This window comes from Stigmatopora nigra, chromosome 18 (assembly GCF_051989575.1).
Source record: "Stigmatopora nigra isolate UIUO_SnigA chromosome 18, RoL_Snig_1.1, whole genome shotgun sequence".
Taxonomy (NCBI): Eukaryota; Metazoa; Chordata; class Actinopteri; order Syngnathiformes; family Syngnathidae; genus Stigmatopora; species Stigmatopora nigra.
Window position 1 is genome coordinate 9,865,928 of NC_135525.1, and position 23,975 is coordinate 9,889,902.

General features: G+C 42.8%; 1 protein-coding gene across 3 annotated transcripts in view; it reads right to left on the reverse strand.

The window, feature by feature from the left end:
* Window positions 1-23,975, reverse strand: part of raraa (retinoic acid receptor, alpha a) — a 119,742-nt gene that overhangs the window by 78,051 nt on the left and 17,716 nt on the right. For 2 of the 3 annotated variants that reach the window (XM_077738773.1, XM_077738774.1), the window contains one exon: window positions 6,166-6,311. The gene's annotated coding sequence lies outside the window, so the exon portion shown is untranslated. Of the gene's footprint in view, window positions 1-281; window positions 376-6,165; window positions 6,312-23,975 lie in introns of those variants that run through there. The other variant, XM_077738775.1, reaches the window with a different exon arrangement.

The following is a 23,975-nucleotide window of genomic DNA, read 5'->3' on the forward strand; positions in this document are numbered from 1 at the left end:
TAAAGAGAATACATAAACAACAATTAGACTTTACGTTGATAAATCACTGCAAATGGGCCTTAAATAACTTTCAAGTACGCCGATTAACCCGTTGAAATAACGGTTGTAAAAATGGTAGACCCTCAACTGCTACAATCGAACCAGAATATCCGTCACCAGCTGCTTTGACCGTCCAGTTTCCAATGTTCTTTCCTCAGATTGATCTCCTACTCTGGACCTGATTAATCTCTCGCCTGGCTACGTTCCCCCCTACTTACTCGCCAACTCTGCCCCAGCCTTACCTGGATTGACGTCCTTGAGTCAATAAGTGATAGTGTCTTTTGTCGGGCCACTTCCCCGAACATCCTTTCTGCATCTCCAACTGGAAATCCTGTGTCTCTCTCTCACGAAACCACAGAGACTAAAAGTCCCACACAACGAGTTGGATTGGACTGCCTCGTGCCAGACCAATCTTGCTGCTCCAGAAAACCGCAATAAAAGTTATTATCCACTTAACTTGCCTTTGTTGGGCCACAATTGGGTTCCTACCACACCCCGCCAAAATTCAGCTGTGCCTTTTTGTCACGCCGGTGTGATGTAACACTCTAGCGGACACACTAGGGTAGGAGCATCCCGCCTTCCCACCACTGAAAGATATTAAAAATAAACACAAACGCCTGAACTGGAACAATACTGTTAAATATGAAGATGCCACTAGTTTACAAAATATTCCCTAACAAAGCTACTCTTCCACTGCAAGATTTTCTACCAAAAAAATTCCAACATATCAACAAGAGCTGGCTCTAGAGGTGACTGTGTAGTTCCCTAAAAAAAAAAAATAGCCAAAGGACCTTCTCTCTTCATACCTGAAACTCAATAGCAATTAACATACTTGATCTCTGAAGCATCAAAATTTGCAAAAAAACAAACCTTGACTTCTTCATTCCTCTCATAATTGTTAAGAAAATGACCAAAGTCTTGATTGACAATTTAGGTAGGAACACAGTAAAAGGGTTGCAAATCCAAGCTAATGTTAGCTACTCAGGAGTGCAAGCTAGCTGTTTCTAAGTATCTGTCAAATAAAGTCTAACAGTTTTATAAAAAAAAATACAAATACTACTCTATCGAAATGGCCTTCTATGGTACAAAAAAAAGACAAAGATTAATTCACATCTGAAGGGCGATTACATCAAATCCCCTTCAACTCCAAACAAAACAAAGAAGGTCCAAGCTACGTTATCAACGCCTGCCGTCTTTAAGTCCACCCGAATGTCCTCACTCACACCGACCGGCAAGGCCTTGGAGGGTGCAAAAAGCTTTTAAAGTGCACTTGTACCCGAGTGGCCAGAACATTGCATCGCCGCCACTGTTGCTTCAGCACATCCTGCGGCGCTTCTGCGGACTGTGAAGGTATTTTTAGAACGCCGCTGACAATATCATGTCCCCAAATGCCTATAATTGTATTATGCTGCAGGTGCTAAAAGCCCGGCGTCGGCAAAGCGCGTCACGGGACGAAACGCGGAAGCAGAGGCGCTTTGAAGAAAAGTAAGGTAAGAGGACGACACATCTACCGACTCAGCATTCCAACAAAAAGAAAACATTGTTGAGAGAGACGGAAGAACGACTCCTAGGGGCCGGTTTTCCTCAAATCTCCAGAGAAAGACAAAGGAGAAGGATATGAAATTTGCGGGGTGTTAGATGGCCCTTCGGTATCGGCGGATTGCCAAGCTTCTCGACGTCTGGCAGATGATAGATGAAAGAGTGAACTTTAATCAGAAAGGCGCCTCAAGCCTTTTTCGGGGAGGTAAACAGATTATCAGGCAAGGCCTCCTTCCATCTTCTATACTCCTTCCTCAGCACATGACCACTTCTGACACTGGCATGCCATTAGTCTCTTTCCCATCAGCTCCTCTACCGTATGGCCCTCATTTTTCCATCCTCACGTTACTTATCGTAAGAAGAAGACACTCCTCCACCCCATCTTTCAGTCCAAGGTAGTACCGGGATCTTCAAAAGCACCTCATCATCCCCAGTTCATATCTCAAGGCTTGTGAAATTAGGAAACGTGAGATATACGAGCAAAACAAGGGCGATTGGTAGGTGCTTCTTGTAATGGATTATGATATTACTACCGTTTTGCACTGGCTCAGATCGTGTGATATAACTCGGGAACGTACGTTGGAAAAGAGGCATTGAAGTGGGCCAAACGTAGGCGTGAAAATAGCCACAAGCAGTTTATGAAAGACGCTTCTAATCCATTGTTATTGTTTGTCATACTCTTCTGAATGATGTGTTCAATATAGCGCAGGATTAAGACATCCGTTACATTCCAAAACTGCTTATATGTGAAAAGTGGGCGCCAACAAGAGCTGGAAATGATGGTAGAGTACTTTAAAAATAAATCTACTGCTACATACAGTTAATATTAAAATGAAGCTGTGCATGGTAAAATACACTCAAAATTTGACTATCAGGGGACAGAAACAACATACAGTAGAAATTCTGGACAAGAAAACCCTTGAGGAACCACATCGTTAAAGGGTGCTGAAGAATAGGCAAACTCTCCAGGCTGGTGGAAAAAGAGTCAAGACAAAAAAACTAAGTCGACAATGGAGGCAATGGGATAAACTACCCTAGCCTGGAGATAAACGTATTTGTAGGCTCAGGTGCCTCAACTGTCAGCGTTCACGCCTCCAAATCAGACTTGACAGATCAATAATGTTCCCTCAAGCATGGGTCGACATCCGCCTTAATATTCCTTCAAAGTTTCCCCAGATATTGCGGAGGAATCTAGCCGGGAAATAAAAGTTGAGAAACTTTACCGACAGCTGCGCTTGGGAACAAAGGTACGTACATGTTCTAAATTGGGAAGTGTCAAAATGTATTGCCGTTATTTCTTCTTCTTCTTCAACCCCCCGTCATTTTGTCATGGAAAGAATTGGGTATGTTTCCTTGCGTAATGACGCCGGCATCCGTGTTCTACTTTGAATCGCACACAAAAGCACCTCGGGAGAAGGAAAATGCTAATAAAGCTATTAATGATAGATCAGCACCTAACTCAAAGTGGCAGCCGGCGAGATGCCGCAGCATCATCTTAAGAGAAATAGGGTGAAGAAAGGAAAGTGTGGGAGTCTGGAGAAAGGCGGACGGGGAAAGGAGAAGAAGAAAAAAAAGCAACAAAAAAGCTGCTTTTTCTTGCTTGTTGGGAATTTGGAAGCTAGTTAACGGAGTAGCGCCGCCGTAGAGATAATCCGCTGCTACCTTGAATGCATTAGCTAGCGATGAGCATCCTTAGGTGAATTGAGGCAATTATGGGGCCTCTCTGGGGATTTTCTACAACTTGCCTAGTCTCCCAAAAGGCCCGCCTAGGCCAATAATAATTGTTTTTTTCATAATGTGCTACACTCGGGCTATTGAAAGCCGCTGAGGAATGCAGAAAGATGCCTTGATCTCATCCCGTTCTGTGCACTTGGACTTGGTTTATTAATCTGGGAAGGTGTAACTTCAAATAAAAGTGGCTCATCTCTCAATTTAATCGGGCTGGCCAGAAATGCTATCTGTGTTCTACGTGTTTTTATTTAATGTAGTCCTGACTCAGGGAGAATAGCTGAGGAATGGATGGGGATTTGAAACTGGCAAGTACTTTGCAGGTCACATACACATGTATTTTTTAAATAATTGTCCAAAAAATGGGGATAATTTAGTTCAAATTGAGTAAACATTCGCTTGTTGTGAATAATTTTATATGTAATATCTTATTCTGTGGTTTTTATGCTATTTCCTTATTCCAAACTGTGCCCATGGGAGGATAGTTTTGGTCTTGAAGGAGGGCCCCCTTCCTTCAAACCTTTTGTTTTCCCTTTTCTCATCTGAGGAAACCGGGCGCCACACGGCGACCTGTCAACTCTCGTCAGCCCTTTCCTCCCACTGTTTTTTTACTTTCCTTGGGTAGTCTGAAACGGGGAAGTCAATTCCTAGTGTGTTTTACTTGGACAATATAGATAACTATCAGCCTCAGGAATCAACTAAGCGTCATATTTGCGGCTCAAACTTTTACGAGAAACATTTACGTGATGAGATATTTACACCAAAAGATATGTGGCTCACTAGCAATGTACAAATCTAGAAATATAGGAATATAAATCACAGGGAAAAGAAGTAAATTGACTTTTTAGAGGCCAGAAAAGTATAGGAAAAAGCCTAAAGTGAAACTTGGGGATCCATTTTTGTTATATTTTGCCTGTTATGTACAAATTGAATAGTTGGATAAAGACATTTTTAGAAAACAGCTTTTTTTCAGTCACTTCTCCTCCAGATGAAGTCCACTATAAAATGAAGAAAGACTTTTCCCAGTGCGGAAAACTACTCAAGTGGAGCTGAAAATGAGAATAATCGGTGCCTCTTAAGAAGGGAGGAAATGAACAACTGAAAATCAATAAAGCGCTAGAAAGAGAGAAAAGAAGCCAGACAGCAGATGAGGTCTTCATCGATTTTGGTAACGAGGCAGAGTGGCGGGCGGCGTCTTGAACAATGGCGAACGGCATCCAACACGGAAAAAGCCAAACGTACGGGACCGAAAAAAACAAAAGACAAGACTGCAGCCTAACAGAGAGCGACAAAAAGGTTTCTCTTTCTTTCTCTTACCTCCCTCTCCATTTGCACAAAACTTTCATTACTACCAATTTGGAGCGGGAGCCTTCGGCAGGGGCCATTAGACCAGCTCGGCATCCGTCAACCTAATCGCCCTCCTAGGCCGCTAAATTACAGCACCCAGTTGCTTATTAAAATTTGTCGCCTGTCTCCCAATGCTCGGCGCTGCTGTTGGAGATGAGACCCCTCCCTTTTTATTCCCAGACAAATGGCTTCTAAAGAAGAAACGAGAGGAAAGATGGGACAGGAGAAGGTTAAAAAAAAGAAGAGAAAAATGGCCATGGCGGAGACGGAGCGGATCAGAAGGATGGGATGGGGAATCGGGTAGAGGGGGGGGTGGGACGATTATCTGCCTTGATTTATACACTCAAGTAGACGTGCTGTGGGTTCTGGTACACACAAAAAAACACACGAAACAATGCACTGTCGCTGCCAAATACATGCTTCCGGTCTTGTCAAAAAAAGCTACACACAGACACACACACACTTGTAAAGGAGGTTTGCAATGTCGCACGCTCAATCAAAGCACTCGGCAGATAAGACACATGATGAATGGCGTAATTGAAGGCGGCGAAGGCGGTGATGGCGGAGGGGTGAGGCGCCGTGGCTATGGCTTCGGGGAAGGGAAGAGTGGTGAGTAAATGATTAGCCCGAGGGATTTATTGTTATTGCTTGGATTATTATAAAATAGTGCCAGGGACTGCCTCACCTATCGTATCATGTCCCCATGCTGACTTTTGGATGAGCACTCGGAAGGTTTCTCATGTTAGTGGATGGGATTTTGAGTTTAAATGGAGATGGGAACAACAATCAAAACTACTATTTTTTTCACAAACTGATTTTTTTTTGCAAAAATGCATAATACCGTATTTTTATGACTATAAAGTGCACTTAAAAGTATTCAATTTTCTCCAAAATAGGAGTGCAGTCCAGTCAACTGGTCTGTCCTGGATGACCTTGATTTACGGCGCTATACTTGTCGACTCTTAATCGCGCTTAATGGATCTGGATTGGTGGCACATGAGCAGATCATCTCAATTAGCCAACCTCGCTAAGTTGTTGACCTTCTCGCGAGCCAGTCTTAGGTGGCCAATTACTTACAGACTGATAAGGAAGTTGGGGCGGAGTTAAAAAATGTGTAACTTCAAGGCAGCGATAATGACACAAAAAACATGTAAAAGTACTTGATTTTCTTACATTTTCTGCACGATTGTGAGGCAAAATGTGATTAATTTTGCCACCAAAAAATGATACACCAACTCTAAACGATATAAATATGGAAAGAGTAATTTCTTTGTATATTGGGCTCCCATAAACAATAAAATAAACTTCCCCAATGGAGACCACCATTTTGACAATTCCAAAATAGCCCTACTCTTCGGCAAAGAACAGTTGACAGATTTTATTTTCCTATATTTTTTAAACCAGTCTCACTTACCGTCTTGTTTTTGGTCACTCAATTGACTCACATGGCACAACACTATTTGATTTATGTAACACAAACCACTGTACATAATCATGACACTTTGTGCCTACCTCTGTTGGTCTGCCTCCGCTTTTTCCGCCTTTGGACTTCAGACTGATTAAACGATACGCCGTTCAGCCGAGCGGGCGACTCGCCGGCCGCCAAGCTGCCCACATCGATCGCTTGGGCGCGCCCGTCTTCTGGAAACTGGAGGACACTGAGAGAGACATAAAAAAATGGGGCAACATTAGCTTAAATGAAAGTTTATTAGCTGCATCAGTCAGTCAGGTGGAGAAGTGGATCAGTGGAGAGAGGGGGTTGTGCCCTGGGCCTCTCTTAATCAAACCTTCTATCCAGTAATTGGCTGTGGTAATGGTCATATCCAAACAAATGGCGAGCGGCCTAACCTTGTTACAAGCCACCGACGGCGTTTGAGAGGCGGAGTTTCTTTGGAATTTTAAGTGGGATGCCAAAAGAGAAGGAAATGACATTTTTTGGTACATATCTGTCACATGGAGGGGTATCAAACCATGTTGTTGCCAACCGGGCCACACCTTGGACAAGCTAATGCTTTGCGGGGGGTGTGGACTTGAAATGATAGGAATAGGAATAAACTAGCGCTGGGCTAGCAGCTATCATCTCCCGCCAGACGGGCCCCGCCGAGCTGACCCAGCTGGATAATGAGATCCATTCTGATTTACGTGCCAAGAGGACAGCCAGACAGAACAAAAGACACGCACACACATAGCCGGGATCTACCTATGGTGATGTGCGAGTGTGAGTATGCAACTGCCGCAGTTTCATATTTCACGTTGCAATAGAGTTTTTGTGCAAGTGAAACTAGAGAAGAACCGAAATTTCAGGAGTAGAACTTGCCCTCTGTACATAGTCTGACTGGACCTGGACTTTCTATGTCTTTGATTTATTTGACTCGGACTAACTATAGCTTGTAATGTTGTGTATTTTTTTATTAACTAATATTTTTAGCCTGAAAAAAATACAGTACATCTATCTTTTTGCCCCATCAGTTCTTCTCTTGCTTTCTTGCTGCAAAATAACGCAAGTTGCCAGTTTCTGAAACCCGTCCTTGTGCACCCCCGCGTACACGCGCCTTGCCCGAAGGGCCCTCGAGGCGAGAAGCAAAAAGCCAAGCGGTGATGTGCCTGCCGCATTCCAAAAAGTAGACCACACAGCCTCCCTCGCCCCTGACGGATCGCTACCTCAGCACGGCACTGCAGTATGCTGGGGGATTAGTTGCCAGGTATTGTTGTGCGTGTTCGGGTTTAGATGGCGTGGTCCGGGAGCCGATACAATGAGAGCGGTGGGCAGAAATGGATGTAAAAATCTGAAATTACTTCACAGGGAGGAAAATACAGAACCAAGAGTGGAGCAATTGTTATGAAAGAGAGATGTGGAGTGTAAAAAGTGAGCCCAAAGGACCCCCTCTTGGCTGCAGAAATCCCCCTCGCACGCAAACATCAGGCCTTTGAGAAGAGGGCAAGGAAAACAATGGCAGGATTCTCTGCTGTTCCTGCTTTGCTGCCTATTCAAATGACGCCAACTCAATTAGAAGACCCAAATGCCAGGATGGAGACGGAAGAAGAGGAAGAGAAGAAAAAAATCAACACTTCAATGCAATCTGGGCATGTGGAATATCAATAATGAATGATAGACACACAGTGATATAAAACTGAAATGAAGTTTCACTACAGAATATCAACTTATATAAGATATGGAATAATACCAAAAAGATTAAGAGACACACAAATATATCCAAGGATAGACAGACTAATGTACTTGGCCTATTTAATTGGAGTTTTTTTTAATCGCTCTGATTAACTCAAACTAAAAAACACTTTTTAAAGCCAGAAAAACATGCAGTTGGATGCTAAAATTGGATTGAATTGGATAACTTTATTCATCCTGTATTCGGGAAATTTTGGGTAGAATACAAACACAGCAAAAGACATTTTAGACATAAATAGATAGGTCATAAGTAAGTTAATAAGTAAATATGTGAATAAATATATAAATAAATAAGCATGTTACTGAAATATATATATACATATCCATATACCTATACTTATACCTATACCTAAACCTATACCTATACATAACAATAACAAGTTATTGTTATGATGTATTTCAACCTATCACAATCCACACTGTAAAAAATGCCCTAAAAATGTCCATTTGAACCTCTTTGATCTGAACAAAGTCGCCCACGCAAATCCTCCAGCGGCATTCATTTCATCAGGTGTGATCACTCCGACTATTCGCCAGCCAACATTCACTCAACCGTGGCCACCAAATGTGTGGAGGTGTGTATTCATCATCTTTGCCGGCCGGCGCCGCCACACGTTCGTTCCCGCAGCTCAATATTGAACTTTTGGACCACCACCGTGACACGTGCCGGGTGAGAAAAAACAAGGTAGACAAGAAGGAGCTGACAAGCCGTTATAGTAAAAAGGTCAGACAAATGAGGATGAACATTTTAGCCTGCAAAGTCTACACACACGAGGGTGCCGTGTCCAGTAAAATAGGCGGCGTGCTAATTGCCGTTAAGTCCTTGACGGCGATAGACGTCTAATCCAATTTATGAGACGACTAGAATGGCTAACTAGCATTTCAATTCATTCCAATGCAAAAAAAACAGATAATAGCAAAAAATGAACGGCTTTTTCTGAGATGATTGAGGTCCACTTTGCAAAAGTTTGTTGAATCGTAACTTTTTCAAAACCCTGTGGCAATTTTCTTCAAAAATTCCAAGTAGAATTCTGCCAAGAATATGCTATACTCTGACATTACTTTAAAGCCATTTAAAGAGTAGGCTATATTACTTTTATAAAATCCCAGCCATCCTTCAATGAGGGTATAAAAAATATATATTTCTATGATTTACAAGAAGCCTGTGATGAATTTGTACAAGAAATTTTTTGGATGTCAGTCTTCAAACCCTCATATTTTCAACGCTGGGTTTTTTTTTTGTCTGCAATCTGTCTTCACGCCGTTGTGGCTAAAAGTGTCCGATCACAAAGCAAGACATTCACGCTGTGCCCAAAATAAGTCCCGCGTGGAGCGTTAGCGCAACAACCAAGCGCCTCAGATCTCGTGGCGTCAATATTTCTCCGGCAAACCCCCCTCTCCCTTCGCTATCTCGCCGCTGCTTAACAAAACACTTGTTCGCTGGCGGTGTTGCCGAGTCTAATCGCTTCCTCCGGCACCAGATGGTTCTCGTTGACGGAGGCCCTACTTCTCCACTCGGTGGGACGCTGTAGCCTGAGGAAATTGGCCGGCCGGTCTGTGCCTGTTTGCCTTTTTGTCTTCTTCTCTTATCCAGGATCTTCGTCTACCCTTAGAAACAATTCCAAACACCTTTTTCCGAATGAAAATGATTTCGGAATCAAGTTCACCATTTTGCCACTAACGATAATCACACAATATGACGATAAAGAAATGACCAAGGCCTAAAGGATCCGTAAAACAGTTCAAGGCAATTTAAATGAAGGTGGCATAAATCCAAGTCCCTGTTTGGACCAGAACAGTACCTCTACCGGTAGAGGCCATCCCTTCTCTTCCCCTTTCCTCCCCTTTCTACGCTAGCTGCTTTTGAATCCCTCCCGGACCCATCCGTTTTGGAATACCATGGCTAACGAGGAAGGTCTGATTAGATTTAAATGTCAAGAGAGATAGGACAATACAGTTATCTTCCAAATTACGGCCCATTAAAGGGTCCAAGCAGTGCACCTCCCTCCTTCACTAACTAATCACCAAGTCCATTTATCATCCGGAGACAGGCGCATGCTTTTGGAGGGCATATTGCCTTCATTCTCTACCCTATACAGAAGCGCTTTTTATCATAAAAGTTAACCAAAAGGTTCCTATTTATGACCAACTATGGATTTCCTCAGTAAATAGCTACTCTAGTGGCCAGTGAAAGCTTTTCCTTACACAAAGACATAAAAAAATGCTCCATTTTATGAGCAGGAGGCATTGTTATGGTCAAAGGGTTTCAATAAACTCTTTCCAAAAGCAGACCCAGACTTCCTGCTTTAACACAAGGTATAAAAAAGGTTCAACATGGCTAAAAGGCAGAACCAGCGCCAAGTTAAAGCCTATTTGGACTAACGGAAATGTAGAATAAGTGCACAAATCCAGGTTATGTCGCAAGCCGGCCCTTGGTCGGAGTTCCCTAGGAGTCAGTGGCCCGAAGCAGGAACGTAAAAAACGCAGCAACGCTTTGCACGCAGCTGTAGGAAGTCTGAAAACGGGAGGAGGGACTTGCAATATCATTTCTCTCTCTGTCAGCTCCCTGCTTTCCCCCCTTCTCAATTCCCCCCATCAACCCCTTGAGATGCGGCTGCTTGGTGGGGACAATTACCAAGTGACACTTCATCACGGAGCGCGTGACAGGCGCTGACGGCGCCTCGTCCAAACAAATGATGCCAGGGTCGAGGTTGCGGGCCTGCCTTCCAGTCTGCCTGCCTCCCAGCTCCAAAGCCGGGGCCCCGCGCCGCATTAGCGCACATACAAATCTACGTTAAAAGGCTCTCTTTTAAGAAAAAGACATTTATCAGGACATAGTGAAGGCTGGCGGATGATAGGGAGGGAGGGAGCACGGTGCTCGGGGCGCCATGGACTCTCCAGCCCTCCTTACCGACCGAGTACACCTTTAAAAGTAATGGAATGACATGGTTAAAGACAATTTTTAAAAAACAACATGGCGAAATGGCAATCAATCAAGTGGGTGACAATTGCATGAATCAATTAGCCTTGACATTCCTCTCCCCAGGCAGAAGATACACTCAGACATTCGCCTCGGGTAAAGAGCCACCACCTTTACACTGCGAGTGGGTCAACTGCTAATTTTCTAAGATGCTATGCTATACTCGTTAGCCACAAAGTATTCAGACTGATTTTTCAGGAGTGTTCTAAGCCAATAAACCCAACTCAACTTTCGTGTACAGCTTTATCACAATAAACCTTCCAAAACCTTTATCATCCAAGCTATTGGTTTAGGAAATGGCATGGAAAATGAAGAGAGAAAGGCCATAGTATGACAAGATTTAAGAATTAAATCATATATTGCAATGTCACAAGACTAAAATCGATACAAATGCAAGAGAAAAACTGCAACTTCACATACATATAAACATTACTAAACCATTAAAGTGCTAGCTAGCAAGCGTCTGTAAACCTAGCGACCCATTTGCACGCCATTTTTATATTCTCGAGACTCTCCGACATCCCCGGCTTTTCATCGTCAGGTTCTTTTTCGCTGGTATAAATGATGTTTTCCCTATCGGTTGGACCGCGCTGATGAATGTGTTTATGGTTGGACAAATCCCAGCACCGGGCGGCGTCTATGATAGATAAAAGCGGAACAGAAAGGTATTGAGGTGGGAGGGTAAAAAACCAAGGGCAGGAGAGGAGAAGAGGAGGGGTTACAAAGTCATGCGTCATGTTGGAGCCCCACTTGAGAATGCCTTCAATCTTTCTGTCAATATTCAAGCGGGCGGGTCCGTGTATATACCGTCATTAAAAAGCGGACACGTCCCTGTTTATTCATCATGAGGACAGGTCTTTGTAAACAAGTTGGGTGTGGAAGTGTGTAGAGTGTCTGGCAAAAAAATGGATGGGCGCTCTATAACAATGTGGAGAACAAGTAATGGTATTAGCTAGACACATGCCATGTTATTAATGTCCGGACCTGTCGCCCTATTTGAGTTATGAAAGGAGGCAAGGCAAAGGTGCCGAATGTTTGCCCAGTTTAATCACATGTAAATTTGAATGGGAGGACATCATGAGTCATCTGGGGACAGCGTCTACTTGGATTTTTCTAGCTCGGTCTTATTAAAGGATAGTTAGTCTTTAGTCTGAATGGTTGTATCTGTAGTTTCTCACTTATTTCAGTTATAAGAACAGGTGAAAAAGACAGTCGGCATATATCAATGCCACGTGACCCACAGAGAAACAGTCAATGGGCGATTGCAGGGGGTCCAAGCTTGACATTTAGGATTCATGTGGTAGTCCATGTTGACCTACCAGGGGTCACTGATGGTAGAGAACTCATTCCTGCACACACAGCCTCATCATCTGTGTAACTGGACACTAGCAAAACATTGACACACACACACACACACACACACACACACACACACCTACATATACATCAGTCACTCATTGGAAAAGAAAGACAGAGTAGAATCCCACATAGGTGGGCTGACTTCATGGAAAAATGACAAATGTGGTCAGTGTGAAAACCAGCAGGAACGGTTATGGGCCAACGCCAATTCCAATATTTTTGCAGAAGTAAAAATATTCTCGAAAAATAGCCAACACAAAAGTAATTGATGCAATGACAGCTTGAAAAGTGGTGATACACAACTACTATCCTAGATAGTAGTATAAGTAGATGTAAGTATGAGAATCCCCTGGAAATATCCCTATTTGACTGGTTTTACATTATAAATGCACGTAGGGATAACATTTTGTACAACACGGGCGTTAAAAGCACGCCATTGTTCAACCGCCACCCTGTGTTCACCTAGCATGCAGCAACAGGAGGCTACTTTAGAGTCTGACAGCTCTTTGGTAATAATAGAGTGCGGGCTTCTAGTAGTGCAAGTGGCATGTTTAGTCAAGCGAGACTTTGCCTGAGAGAACCCACATCCACACGCAGCCGGCTTCACAACTAATGAGACTACTGGGAAAGTCGAAAGCGGGAGGAGGCAGGGTGACAAGAAGCAAGGTAGAAGGGATGGGACATTCCAAGTCCAATTGAGGAAGGCACATAGTTGGGAAGAGAGATCAAACTGGCGGACCGTGTTTACAAAATGTGGGATCTGAGGTGGTTCAGATAGGCGAGTCTTTCAAATCTTGAAGTGATGTAACCACGAATCAAAATACTTTTTCTTGCATCTTCAATGGCGACCTTAAAGCTCCATATTCAATCTTGGTTTGAGGCCGGAAATCCTTCTCCCTTTGGCATAGTCCACTTCAGAACACCCGGTTGTAAGCTATGGCGATTCACAAAGTTTATATTCCAGTTTGAAAAAGCTGCAGCTGGATACATTTTTCCATCTGAACCATGTAGTTATGTGTAGTCTTGAAGTAGATGCTAGTTAAAGGAACAGTCATTCTTCCGGTTGGAATGTACTTGAAACAAAGCCAGACATAGCGAGTGTGAAAACAAGCTAACTGGATCAACAATAATACAGTGTGGGTAGGGAAAAGTTGGATTTTTTTTCTTCTCCTATTGGATGAGTTCAGTTACGGCATGGTTGCTCGCTGCCTGACTCTTTGCATGGCTGTCCACAAGCCGCAGTTAATCCCCATCCAGCCAGAAGAAGGCCTCAAGATGATCCCATGGGGAAGCCAGAGGGAAATAGAAAAAGCCAAAGACTGCGGCATTCTCTTTAGAAGTCCTCCGTCCGTCCTTCTTCTGGGTGTGTAGAGGTTCTTGTGTTACTGTTGGACACTGACCTTGCTGACCAGCTGCACGGTCTCCTGAATCCGTGGGCCTCCAAAAACCCGCACACCGATTCCCCTGCTTACGTTGGCAAAGGACACCCGAATGTTGGGCGGAGGCTCTATTCGCGTAAGGCTGAGGTTAAGACGGGGACTTCTCGTTCTAGATGAGATTAGGGTGAATATTCAGAGCTTGTTTTCTATTTCTTGGCCTGGATTAATTTGGATGTTTGGCTCAGTCGTGTGAAGCATTCTAAAGATGATGACATTTCTGAAGAGATTTGCTTCACTTAATTGCATTTCAGACCCATTTTGCAAAGCAGAAAAAGGTATCGGTCATCGTTTTGATAGAAACCGACTACCGTAGGGTGAGTGGGTCCTCTCGCTGGGCGCCTCAGGGGTTCCCCGGGGTTCTCCGGAGCACATGTGTTTTGGTTTACCTCGAAGGGAGTCCTATCTGAACCCCGCAGCCTTTGTCAGTGGCACCATTAATCAAGTGTCTCTTAACAAAAACAGAAAACCAGATGAGAGACAAAGGGAAGAGACGTAGGGGGTGGGCTCTTATTTAGGTGGACGGGGGAGAAAAGAAGGGAAGGGGGGGACGCTTGACCCAGATAGAGGCCTTTAATAAATCAAGCAGTAACAATAATAAGCTAAGTTTTCACGTGTCTTGACGGATTAATCTGGGAGGAGAGGGGAGTCAATTCTTTTTTCTGCATTACAGTAATTGCAAAAAAAGATCCAGAGAAAGGAGGTTTTTAGGTTTAGGTTTAAGTCCTGCATTGCCTTCCAGCGCTTTTGCTGCAAGAGGATCGCAGAGGCTGTTTGGATTAGTAATTAAAGAGTCAGACTGTAGAGACGGTCCGGATGCCAATGTAAATTGCCGTATAGCCAACTATACTTGGAGTAGTCCAAGCGGGGTATTAGAAAGAGTTTTCCATTAGCTACCATGCAGTTCGGAATAAAACTCACGAGTTATGATACTGCCATTGTGCAAGGCTCATCTTTCGTTACTTTTTTTTTGTTTACAATGACAGTTCTGGCTCCTGAAAAGTTGAGTTGACAGTTGAAGTCTACAAGTTAGAAATTCCAGAAACATTACAAAAGATTCTTTAACCTATGCAATCAGGGATAAATTATTGATGTTGCGCTTTCCTAAATAGAAAATATTGAAGATGTTGTCATTATATTTCAATGCTGTAAATGTGTTCCAGTTTCCTTAAAAAATTGTTCTGTTACTGTAACCAAGGCATACTAACTAACATCCTCAATTGTTGGTGCATTTTAGCATTTATAATTTTTGGTGGTTTTACTGCTATTAGAAGCCCTCGATTGCCATACAAAATAATAAGGAATAAAAAGTACTACGCTGATGCTAAGATATGAAGCACATATTGCCAGTTTCTAAGTAACAAGTCAAACTTCTGACTTCCTAAGTAATATTTTCTAAATACAGTAATCATACCGGTTGTTTTTTGTTGACATTTCCATTCTCAAAGACCCGTATTTTACACACATCACGCCTGGTGAAGTACGGGATGCGAAGGAGCCCTCAGAGACTCTTTGCAAGGTGCCGATCGATGTCCGACGAGTGCGGACGAAGAGGCCTGGCGATCGATGAGGCGGCCATTATTGAAACGGGCGCACTGGGACCCGAGAAAGGATGCACCACACGTATACGCGTGTACGCACAGCGATGGGTGTTCATCCGAGAATCCATCTTCATCTTCAAGCTGTCTTCTTCTCCTCATTTGGCGGAAGGTTTTACTATGTTTGAGTGAACGCTTAGCACACGCCGCTAACAAAGACATGCGGCGTATACTTCCAAGCTAATGGTGTCTCTGGGGAGTAGGTGGCATATCCTCAACTGATTGTGTCTATTGGAGGTAGCTTTTTCTGTTGCCCTTATCAATGTTGGTTTTTCAAAAACTCTATTCTTAAATATAATTGTTTTTTTGGGTCCAATTCACAGCATGGGGTTCCCTCTGCTGCAAGGTAAGAGAATGAAACAATGTTGATTCTTCCAGCGCCGTGTTGGGTTTTATGTAGGAGGATGTCAAATGATGCCTGCGCAAATTGTCTGCTGGTGACGTAACCGGCTCACTTCCTGTGCTACATGATCTGGGTACATCTGCCACAGAGAGAAATCTACTAGTTGAATGCTTGTTCTGTCAGAATAGACCATACGCAGCATATGAAATGGATGGTTACAATTGATATGTTATCCTAGAATAAAATGAGCAAACTAGAAAAAGGCAAGGAAAGCAAAGCTGTCCTTGTTTCCATGGCTAGTCCACTTCGAAATAACCATAACATCAAAAGATACTCCAATAACATTTCTCAAATCAGGCACTAAAACTAGAACTGGCACAGGAAAGAAAAATTCTTGGCCGGGATTCTAGAAATGGGAAGATGAGTCCAAAACTTCACGGGCTGATCCTCTACATTAAATACAGTAAGAAGTAGGTCTTCTTTTTCTGGGACTGCTGTCAAAAAAAAAATGATATATGTCCAATGCAGTTAACAAATCAATTTGAAAGGTCGTACCCAACCTCATACACTAGTTTTTCACTAACAGTGAATAAGTTAAACAAAACAAAACTGTCAAATTGTTGATTATTGCTCACCTAGAACTTGCACACCTATTTTTTCAAAGCTATTTTACCATTCCGTTTTAGTGAGATTCTCTTCATTCTATTGTAGTTTCTACACTTAAAAACAAATATTAAAAGTCAAGCAAATGCCTTCCAGTGTTTATGAAATTCAAGTGTTGTCTCTGGCAACGGTCAAACATTTCTGAGGCCGATCAAAAAGAATGCACCCACACATATACGAGCTCCCGCATACACACTTTATGGGCTCAGCTGGCTATTCCCCGTCGGTTTGGGAAACCATTACGGTCTGTAACAAGTATAGGCTGACTAGCCAGTTTGTAGTGGCTCTCTGTTTCAGCAATCTGGCTTCTTTTTTGGGGCTTTGGAGACGCACTGAAACAGGCTACACAATAATCCACTGTTTGCCTGGCAGCAAGGACCCAAAAAAAAAAAAAAACACACACAGCCGAGACATATGTTGCACGGATGTCGCCACACGCTTGCTATGTTTGAGGGTGTTGTTGTTTTGACGCCAGGGTCTTGGATCAGACGGCCTGCCGAATGGCCGACATTAGTTACATCAGAAAGACTGAGGTTTGTTATGGTTTTTTTTGCTGCCTCGACACATGCAATTTAGTAGTTTCTGCCTCCCAGAGACGATTATAGAATGGTGTATTTGGAACCTGATACAGAATAAAATACTTCAGTTTAAACGATCATACAGATGGATGACAAGCGCTAGAAAAGTCAACGTAAGAGGCCCGATTACAGTACCTTGACGACCTTCATTGGTATCACCTTAGTTGAAATATGGTTCTCCGAAAAATGCCAACATCTTTGAATTTTGACCAACAAAATAAACATACTAACATCTCAACAACACACACCACTTGACCTCATTTCAAGTATGGCCTGGAAGTTACGTGACACTGACACTTGTGGAGAAAACTAGAAATGCAATTAGAAGTTCAATTGCTTTTCCCTCAGGTTGCAGAAAGAGAAATCAGTCTGCTAGCGCTATGGCCAACATGTATGCTAACATGGGAGGGAGGAGAAGCTGACTGCATGGCCTAGCTTGCTTGCCCACCACACACACCCAGTTTGTTTTTGTTTCTGGCTGCCAAGTTCCTGTCAGAAGGCGCCCCGAAGAGCAACTGCAGACTACTCAGCGCTGCCGGCTACACCCTCCTCGGGTCCGTACCGCGGGGTTTTTTTGGCCTATCGGCCGGTGCTTAGCGGTAACGGGCCAGTTCAAGAAGGTCCATTCCAGATATGAGATCCCATCTTGCTTTGAGGGGCTTCCGCTTATAATTCACACTGAAATTTGCCAAACGTTACTTCTCACGAGTCCTGCCAGTAAACAGATTAACACCAATTTACAGTGCAAATGCAAAATATAAAGGCACAGCTTAAAGGAAGGCCAAGTCGCTGACTCAACTTTACAAGGTGTGCAGTTATGATGTGGGTATCATAAAAAAAAATTGCGCACCGAATAAAAATATACTAGAAGTAATAGGTATTGTAAAAAATGAGTACCACTATTTAAAAGCAGAGCACGTAGAGAAGAAAACGCTCAATTATAAAATTATATAACTACCACAATACCTGTTTCTGCTCCTATACAATAATACAAGTACAATGATCAAAAAGTGTATATTTAGTAATTATTATTGCTACAAGAATATCAAAAGACTGTAATGTATTAATATCTCAATATATTCTATATATATAGAAATGTAACTACTCTAAATACTGTACTCACAGAGAAAACTTGATATAAATCCCCCAAAACTTGTAAATGGGAGTTTTAGTTCAAGTCCTTTGTCTTCCTGGAGCCATATGTCCATTGTCCGCGATATTCAAAGGATTATTGTATATATATTTTGTATACTGCATGCCAGGGAAGTACAAGATTAGCAAAAGAAACCATTGGATTTTATTGAGGCATCATGACAACATAAGCAATTGGCTTTTAATTGTCAAGGCGGTATAGTCAACTCTACTAGTGGATTACATCATGGGGAATGCTATTGTTTTTTTTCCCTTTACAGTGAATATTTCGTCTTTGTGCCTTGTTGGAAAAGCTATTCATTTGCTATAATCGGAAGCATGAGAGCAGTCAGTCGTTACAAAGTGTACGCATGGCAGTTAAAGACTGTGCACATGTGTTTATTTAAGTAGGCAAGTGGAGGAAAGGTCAGACGTGGTCACAAAAGTTGCGCCATCCAAGTAGGCAAGACAGAGAGACATAAACATGCGCAAGAGAGAGGAAAGTGCGGATGGGAAGACAGCGGCTGCGGTCGCCAGAAAAAAGACAAAAAAAAGCCGGAAGCCATTTATGTAGGCCGATCCACTCCACTTGATTTGCATGCTACGTTTTGGCACGTGACACCACATCATTCTTGTAACATTCAACATCACAATCTACTCAAACTAATTGAAGGAAGCATTTGTTTTTGAAATTGTAACATTGTAATTACGCCCGTGCGACTTATAGTCCAGGATATACGGCAAGCCCAACACCGCTAGGCCGGCAAGTCATGACCTACAGCGCCCCGAGTGTGAATCATTGGTGGCATGTGTTCCACATCAACTGCTGGGGGGGAGGCCCCTTCCCGAGCCACTTACAAGTCGGGATCTAAATCATGATGGACGACGAGTAGGGTGGGGGTGCTGGGTTTTAGCTTTAAGATAGAAATCCTTACCATTCTTTGCGAGCTCCAGATAAAGACAGTAAATTTGAAGACATGAAAAGGGTCGATTGCCCGTGAAAAATCACAAGATAAAAACAGTGACGACTACATAAAGAGTCTAATGAAATAATTACATGATTCTGAAGAAAGCATGAATATGAGGAGAGATAAAGAACTCCTTATTTGGTTATGTTCCTTTTTCAGGACAGCAAAATTAAGTAGACACTTGATAGGATGGATTCTTCTTGTTAAGTGTGGTCCGGAAGAAGGACAGGATGGTACCAGGCAACACATGACAAAAAGGGGCACCAAAGGAAATGAAAACAAAAGTGGGCCAAGGCTCAGTAGAACCAGAATTGTGCTATTATTGCCTAGCATAAAGGCGGGAGGAGGGGGCAATCAGTTCTTCAGGTTTTCCTCATCACTCATTACTTTGACAAAACAGGATATTATATCAGTCTTGCCTCATAAAAAAAACATCAATAAATCAGTCTAAACATGAATGAGCCTTTTTTATTTGTCATAATAGAGGCAATGTTCCAACTCTGATGTCACAAATTCAGTCAAAAATCCTTTGCTTAACACGAGACATCCTATTAGGTAAATGTATATCATATCGGCATAGCGTTACAGCCGTAACGAAGCGCTAATTTGTGCGATCCAGCTCGGCAAGGCACAAATCAAATGATTTGAAAGCAACCCAAAATTGGCAGACGTACAATGGCAAACAAGGCTGCTATTCAAAAGCAAGATGGTGTTTGATAGCAACATAAAAGTGCTTGGCTAGCCAATTATACGGAGTTGACAGGAGCGACAAATTCGGGCTTACCCCCAAAACGTCAATCTTTCTGTATTTGGACGAGGAAATCTCCCCTGGAATCGATTGCGCCTCTAAGCTGTGAGAGATGTGAAGAGCTTTGTGCTTCCTCATCCACGTGTTCCAGCTTTAGTTTTTCACTATTGGGGGCTAAGACTCAACACTGCAATTCTCTCAGTCGCTCACCCTCTCGTCTAAAAAAGCACTCCATGGCTTTTCTTATAAAGTTCGGACCTTCTCGCCTTTACTAGCGCCATGTGAAAATTGGAGTAAAACGGTCCTTTTGTGCCTGGACAGTGGCAGTAGCGCTTATGGCCACAATTCAATTACAACAATCTTGAGTCAGGTGACAGTGTAAGAAATCCCCCTTGCCAGCTAGCCAGGCCTCAAATAAGAAGCGCCTCTTGAGAACAAAGTATCCGAGTCTACTTGGTTGTAGCTTCAGATAACAATGTGTGTTCAAGAAATACAATTACTGCATTGGTCCATGTACAAAAGGGTTAAATCAAAGTCCTGTATCATTATGGGATGACCTTTTTTGCTGTAATTGAGGAAACTGAACTCCATTTTTTCCTAGAAACAACATGTTACAAAAGAACTATTTTTGCAACTTCTGCTTGTTGTTGTATTCAAACCTTCAGAGTACCTCAGTCTCAGTCTATAGAAGGTCCCTACCTTGTGGACTTCCTATGTGTGGCTCCAATTTATCTTACCTAGGTCTACAATGTCTTCTGTGTCTGTCCTGCTACTGCAACCAAGAAATTTACCTAATACAGGATGACATAAAGTTACAATCCAATCCAAAACATTACAACAACATAACCTAGACTGCTTGGATATTTAAAAAAAACATTCAAAGTACATTAGTGATTTAAAAAGTAGAAGATTCCTTTTCCAAAATCAATTCAGCAGCTCCCATTTGCATTCCCTTACACTAAACATTAAAAAAATAACACTTACCGAAGCACTATGGAGATATAAAGTACACTAGCCAGCCATCTTATCAAGGTACGCACAAAGTACATCTTAAACACCCCAATGAATAAGCGAATCAATTAGCTTGATCTCATTTTTGTCAATCATAAGTGTATTTGAGTGTTGTCTTTTACTGAAACTATTCTCTGAGCGCCATCTACTTCTTAGAAAAATAAAGGGGGGGGGATGATGTTTTTTGGCGTGCTTCGGCGCTATGATTGGAGTGGACGGGAGTGAAGTCTTGGGAAATCACATCTTCATCCTTAATGATAGGTGAAAGGAATGCACGGCAGACATTCACCTTTAATGGACACATAAGTAGAGAATGGCTTGCCTTGGCCGTTGGATCCCAGCCAGACACGTCCATCTACCTTTTCAAATGGCATGCCATTTACCACATGTGTAGCTCTCAATTGCAGATGGACCCTCATTCTCGCCCAGCTTGGAATGGGAGAACGGCACTATCTGATGATACTCCACGTCAGAGCCATCACCGGCACCCCGTACTGTGATTTGTACTCCTCAAGAACGGGTGCTTAAAAGGCTCTGACAGTAGCCGCTTTCACACTCAAGTGAAATCAATCATCGGCCGTGAGATGTATAATTATTCATCGTGACGGCGCTAACCCTCCGTTGCTGCCATCGAGTGTCGGATTGAGAGCGTACAGGTGTCGGCTTACGTAGGAATTGCGAGCCCAGCGGCATGAAGAGTCACCACGAGTTCCCTTTTTTTTTTTTTGCCCCTGCGGCTACAATAAAGGCCTTATCGGCAATTGTGAAGTACGCAGAGTACTCACAATTTGAACCTTGTGGTACTGCCTTGCAGCTGTGGAAAGCCCCTTAAGTCACACATGGATCACATGACCTCTCTTGACATCGGAGGACAAGGATCCCAATGGAAGGATGTAAATTGACAACGACACACACACTTATATACACACACATGCACTCTATCCAGACCGCTTTTGTCATCTAAACAGAACAATGAGGTGGGTCACGCAATCCCCCCTAGTGGGATGGCGCATATCCCCGATGATGAGAGGAAATGGCAGATGTCACTTAATACTGGGATGCTATAAAAATGGCTACGAATGAATGATGTTACCATGTTTCTGGAATCCAGATTGAAAAAAATAAAAAGTACTGCGTATAATAAAATGTGTGAGGTCTTTTAACCGTAACCATTTTATAGACACTGCTTTTTTTGTATCCGTGTCGTGTATAATAAGACACTCTCTCAAGTCCTGTCAGAGCCATAAGAGAAGGAGAGACGGTATCTCTTTAAGAGGGTATGATAAGAAGGAGTGAAATTGAACGTGACAATGGAAAGAAATGATTTGGGATACATGTCATGTGGGTTATGAGGATGGGATGTGTTTATGGTGGCTAAATATACGTAGACGCTGGTAGTGGGTTGGCGCATATTGTGTTTTAAGGAGATCTCTGTCTTCGATTATTGAGCTGTGATTTATTTCGGGGCGTATAAAAGTAGTTTGCTTTTTTCCAATGAATTTCATTGCAGAGGACAAGGCGCTGGTTGTCTCTTTTACTACAGCCGGCTAGGGACACTGAGGAAAAAACCCACATAAAGTTCCAAAAGCTCAGTTGGGGGTGATGTGAATCATTCATTTAATGCCCAGTGATCCTTATTATAAAACCATCTTTGTTGTGGTTCTTCATCTGGCACAAAACGCGCTAATGTAGACACAAAGTGTTGACAATAGCTTTGGAAAAAGGACACTGCCTCTCCAAGGTTCTTTCATATGCTAACGAGGGGAGGATGATGCTTTCGGCTTTGGAGGCCTGCTTGGAAATGATTTAGGGCATCGGCGAAGCTCGGGGTCTTTATGCTAGGGCTGCTCGTGGGGGATCGTGCGGATCCTTCATCAATTAGCAGCTCCTGGCCACCTGCCGGACACCTCCTAGCCAGAAATGAACAGTTGTTATACGAGGTCCGTCAATAGGGGCGCTAGTGCAAAGAAGGATTGCATAATCAAGGCAAAAAAAAACTATTCCCGTCGACAAATGTACCTCTTTAAGCAAAAACATTTGCTGAGAGCTGTTATGGATTTTTACTTCAACGGCAAGTTGTTTTTTTGAACATATGTTGCACCTCCAGAAAAGACAAAATGTATGCGGACCTTGAAAGGGAATCGATAAGCTGACAATTTGGAAAGTAAAGCTTACATTGAAAGGGAGAAAAGAAGTGGAAGCTTGAGAAGAATAGTTAACTATTTGTCAAACTGTTGCTTATAGTGCAATTAGCTCTCAAATTTCTGTAAAATAAATAAATCCAACAAAAAGCCAGGCCACCTGTGAGTCATGTGGAAAACTACAGAATACAGAGTATGTGAAAGGTAAGTGTAATTTTATCATTTTTTTTCTAGTTGTGTGTTGATGTTCCACCAGGCTTTATGATCTCAGCGACTGGATCCTCCCGAGGCACCGTGTGATGGGAGCAAAGGCAAATAACACATTTCTCAAAGACTTGAGGAATTTTAACTGCCGCCTGCCCAAGAACATTTTTGTCAGATTTGTATGCAAATTGGAAGTTTCATACAACCAGACAATCTCCTTCTCTGACAATACACCAATACTCTCAACGCCATCCCCCTCATGATACCCACTTACGGAAGCACCCTTGGCACTTTTTTGTCATTGGCAAATAATACTAGAATAGTAGTTGAAAAGATAGTGGGGCAAAAAATAAAGGCCTAATCCATCAAGCCACAATGTGGGGGGACATGGGCAAAGGAGATTTGTCAAGGCTCCATTTAGCTGTATTCTTCCATTATTTAAGTAGCACTCTTCATGCAGCTTAGCGGTAAAATGGCTCTATCAGTCTCAAATGGGACATTAAAGTTGAGAAGAGAAAAGGAACAAAAAGGGGGGAGTTTTGTTGGAATGCATCCAGGAAACATGACATTGCGATTGGGGGGAAACAACATTGGTACCTGGAATGCCTGCACTCACTCGCTCGCTCTCGGTAGCGTTGCCCTTTAAAATGACTTTTACTCTCTGCTTGCTAAAGTAGTGTCCTGGGGAATTATGAGTCATCCGGTCTGGGCAGTAGAACTGGCAGGAAAGTCTTTTGTTGTTGTCGTTGTTATGTTCCGGTGCATGCTATGAAAAGTAGATGGTCATCCCAAAGATTAAAATATAATGGCGAACCATGGAATTTGTGCAAATGGTGCTAAGAGATGATGGGTTGGGTAATATCGTGATATAAATCGGGGATGGATTCAATCATGGAACAAATTTGAATGACATTTTGTAAGGCTGATGCTTACCGTCCAAACTGGTTGATGGCCTGAAGAAGAAATTCACTGAAT